The sequence below is a fragment of the Mus caroli genome, chromosome 10 (assembly GCF_900094665.2).
Source record: "Mus caroli chromosome 10, CAROLI_EIJ_v1.1, whole genome shotgun sequence".
Lineage (NCBI taxonomy): Eukaryota > Metazoa > Chordata > Mammalia > Rodentia > Muridae > Mus > Mus caroli.
In genome coordinates, this window is record NC_034579.1 from 120,442,553 (window position 1) to 120,447,515 (window position 4,963).

Here is a 4,963-nt window from a genome sequence, read left to right on the forward strand (position 1 = left end):
TTGTATGTGATCACTTGTCAGTGTTCAGGTGTATTTTAGCAAAAACTAGTGGATGCCCTAACTTAGATGGTTTTTGAAGCCTATACATTTGGTATTGTTTGGCCCTTAAGCTTTTACATCTCTTAGCATGGAGGACAAAGAAAGCTGTACATTGTTGCTTGAGAGTATGTACATTTTAGACCAGATTTGTATTTGCACAGTCAGTATGGCAAATGAGTGGAAAATGTTAAATACACTATTGGATTTTTTTTAATTTTCTGTTTTGATTTCAGCTTATGCCCTGGCTGGAAAACCTCAATTTATGTTCATGACAGTGGGGATTTTTTTAAATGTCTACATTCTTTCTAATAAACTGTTGGAAGATTTCTTGGCTGTCCTTTTAAGTGTCTGTTTGCTGTAATTTCATGTATTTACCCCTTACTGGAATGGAGTTTGTTTTTTTGTTTTGTTTTTTTGAGGGAAAATTTGGAACTGGTCCTGTTTGACAAAGAGGCTTGCTGTACTGTCACAGGAAACCCTGTAAAGTGTGTCTGTAAATGGGAGACTGTGGGCACTTGGCAGCAGCCAGACAAGTGTTGTGACTTGACTGAAATAAAAGTGAATGTGTTGTCCTCCTGTACATTTTCACTCCTGCATTAGCAGTGTCACCTTGTACGGCTTTGATCCAGATTGAGAACCACTGACGTAAAAGTATGTTCCAGTGCTCTAAAGCTAATAGTGATAACGAACACACCACACTCATCATTTTAAGGAGATACTACCTGAATTCAAAGGAAGGGTTTTAGGAGGGAGGATTGGGGCGGGGGGGGGGGTTACTGTTTTGTTTTTCAGATTTTATGTGTACATGTTTTGTCTACATGTATGAATGTGTACCCTGAGAGTACTGGGGATTGAACCTGTGTCCTCTAGATGTGCAGGCAATGCTCTGAACTGCTGAGCTATCTTTCCAGCTCTCTGTTTTTGTATTTTGATTGGTTCCTGCTAGGGAGTATAAGGTGGTCTTGACTTTAGCAATCCTGCTTCCACCCTGAATGCTAGATTGTAAGTACTGCACCAGTGTGCTCAGATTTTAATGATGTTGGGGTGGATTCTTGGTTCTATCCTGTCAGCAAGAACTCTATTTCTGGGCTATACCCTGGAGTGATAGGTAAAAATTGGATTTTAGGGCTGGCGAGATGCTCTTGCAGAGGACCCAGATTCAGTTCCTAGCACTCTTAACGCAGCTCACAATTCTCAACTCTTGTTCTAGGTGATCTGACTCCCTCATAACAGACACATGCAGGCAAGACAACAATGCAATAAAATGAAAAAAATAATTAAAAAATTGGATTTGAAAGTGATAAAGTTGGGAATGGCTGTGGAAATAGGTGTGGTAAATATAGACCCAACCTTAGTTAATAGTACCCCAACATAAAGCCATAACTCATTTAGCTCAGCTCATCTAGGCAGTGGGCTATCACATAAGGATACTGATGGGTTTTGAGAAAGACCATTTTCATATAACAAAGTTATTGTGGTCTGGGCACCACATGGCACAGTGAGCATTTCATTCATGGGTTTAATCATGAACCCTGAAAAAATCGTGTTAGTGCCTAATGTGTAGGTTAAGCTTTACTATAATCATTTACCGACCGAGAAAAATACATTATACAAACATTATACAAAGTTGCAGATATCTGCTAGGGGTCCTGGAATGTGCTCCTCATGGGTAATGAAAACTACAATGGAATTTTGTTTTCAAGAAATAAGGGTTGGGCCGTGCGTGGTGGTGCACGCCTTTAATCCCAGCATTCGGGAGGCAGAGGAAGGCAGATTTTTGAGTTTGAGGCCAGCCTGGTCTAAAAACAAAACAAAAAAGGTGTGGCCTTGTTGGAGTAGGTGTGTCACTGTGAGTGTGGGCTTTAAGACTCTCATCCTAGCTACCTGGAAGTCAGTATTACGTTAACAACCTTCAGGTGAAAATGTAGAACTCTAATTTCCTCCTGCCTGGATGCTGCCATGTTCCTGCCTTGATCATAATGGACTGATCTTCTGAACATGTAAGCCAGCCACAATTAAATGTTGACTTTATAAGACTTGTCTTGGTCATGGTGTCTGTTGACAGCAGAGAAACCCTAAGACACCTTGGTACTGAAGTTACAGTTGTAAGCCTCCCTATGGGCACTGGAAACCAAACCCTGGGCCTCTGCATGAGCAGCCAGCCAGCTCTCAACCACTGAGGCTTCCCTCCAAATGGCTCAGCAATTACGAGTATTGGGTGCTCTTCCAGAGGACTGGGGGTTCATTTCCCTACACTACATAACACCAGTCCCAGAGGATCTGACACCCTCTTCTGATTTCAGAGAGGAGAGATTACATGCAGACAAAACAGCCATGTGCACAATTTTTAGAATATTCTGTTTAATGCTTAGAACAGCCCAGTGAGATTATCCCCATTATTGGCCCTTTCAAAAATAAACTAAGAGAGAAATCACTTGTCTGATGAAACCTAGTAAGTAATAAGATGAAGATTCTGCCCTGGTCTGGCTCCTGTCTTCCGTATTTATTCTAGCTGAACCATAGAAGCTTCTGCTGCTCTAGATGCAGAAAGACACATGTGTCTCAGGGTTTCTATGCCTGCACAAACATCATGACCAAGAAGCAAGTTGGGAAGGAAAGGGTTTATTCAGCTTACACTTTCCACATTGCTGTTAATCACTAAAGGAAATCAAGACTGGAACTCAAGCAGGTCATGAAGCAGGAGCTGATGCAGAGGCCATGAGGGATGTTACTGGATTGCTTCCCCAGGCTTGCTTGGCTTGCTTTCTTATAGAACCCAAGACTACCAGCCTAGGGATGGCACCACCCACAATGGGCCCTCCCCCACTGATCACCAACTGAGAAAATACCCCATAATCTCATGGAGGCACTTCCCCAACTCAAGTTCCTTTCTCTGTGGTAACTCCAGCCTGTGTCAAGTTGACAGGCAAAACCAGCCAGTACACACATGCATGACAATAGTCACAATTAAAGAGCTTGCTTGTGGTTGGAGTGATGGCTCAGCAATTAAGAGGACCCAAGTTCAATCCCAGTACTCCTCACAACTGTCTCTACGTTCCAGGGGGATCTGACACTCTCACAAAGACACATGCAGGCAAAGCATGCCCATAAAATAAAAATAAAGTAAAATGCTTGTGAGGCAGAGGCATGCTGGACCCTGTGAGTTTAAAACCAGCTTGGTCTACATAGCAAGTTACACAGTGAGACGCTGTCTCTAAAAAGAAAAAGATTTTTGAGCTGGGAATGGTGGCACACATCTGTAAGTTGGGAGGTAGAAGTGGGAAGTTCCAAGTTTCTGGCCAGCCTTGTTTATAGAACAGTAACTTAAAGAACTACAGGGAGACTGTCTTAGTCAGTGTTCTGTCCCTATGAAGAGAATCATACCCAAGGTAACTCTTTTTTGTTTGTTTTTCGAGACAGGGTTTCTCTGTATAGCCCTGGCTGTCCTGGGACTCTCTCTGTAGACCAGGCTGGTCTCAAACTCAGAAATCTGCCTGCCTCTGCCTCCCAAGTACTGGGATTAAAGTCGTGCGCCACCATGCCCGGCTCCAAAGCAACTCTTATAAAAAGAAAGCATTTAATTGGAAGCTTGCTTATAGGTTTAGAATGTTAGCCCACTGTCATGATGGGAAGCAGACAGACATGGTGCTGGAGAAGTAGCTGAGAGTCTTAGAGCCCACCCCTAGTGACACTTTTCCAACAATGTCACTCCTACTCCAACAAGACCATGCTTCCTAGTCCTTCTCAAACACTTCCACTCCCTGGGAACTAAGCATTCAAACACATGAGCCAATGGGGCCATTCTCATTCAAACCACAGATACCCTGCCTCAAAGTGGGGGAAGTGGAGGCCGAGAGTGGTAGCTCAGTAGTTAAGAACACTTGCTCTTGCAGGGTTCTATTCCAAACATTTATGTCAGGTGGCTCACAACCTCAATCTGTAACTCTCATTTGAGGAGATCTGACACTATCTTTTGGCCTCCTAGGCCAAAACACTCAGCACCCACACACATTTAAAACAGAAAGGGTTGCTGTGGAGCAGAGCAAAGCACAGACGCATCACTTTTTTCTTCAGGGTGTCCCTGCATATTCTTGTTATTACAGCACTTGTGATAGCACAAAGAGGCAGGGGAATCTTACATTTAAGGTCAGCTTGGGTGCCACAAACTGTCTCCAAAAGTGGGTGAAGCTAGAGAAATAGCTCGGTTTAGAGTGCTTGTCTAATATGTGTGAAGCCCCAGAATCACTAACACTCAATGTCCTGTGCTTAGATACAGACCATTCAACTAATTTTCCACATGGAATGAGTTTCCTACTTGCTAAACTCAAATGGATTTAATTATTTACATGACTTTTGAAATTCTTGATATTAATTAGTTAATTTACTTATTTTGAGACAAAGTTTTGCTATGAGAAGCATTGAGTGGCCTGGAGTTTTCTATATAGATAGAGACCAGGTTGGCCTGCCTGAATTACAGTGTGTGTCACTGTGCCTGGAACTTTGTTTTAGATGGGGTCCCATGTAGCCAGGATGACCAGGGCAGACATGGAAGTGAGAGGACAGTGCACAGGAGTTATTTCTTCCCTCCTACCATACGAGTTCTTGGAATAGAGCTCAGATCATCAGCTTTGGTAAGGTTATTTACTTAGTGAGCTATCTCCCCAGCTTCCTGGATCCTATTTTTACTTCTCCAGTGCTGGGCTTATAGGCATGTATCACACACCTGGTTTTATGAGGCTCAGTGCTGTACTCACAAAGTTATATCCCGAACCCCAAGTATTGACCAAATTGCTCTTGTCATCTTGCTTTTTTTTTTTTTTTTTTTTGGGGGGGAGGGGCCATGCTAGTGGCGACCAAACCTAGGGAGGCAGAGAGGAAGATCATGGAACCGCATTGACAAGCACTCTGATCGGAACAGGAAGCT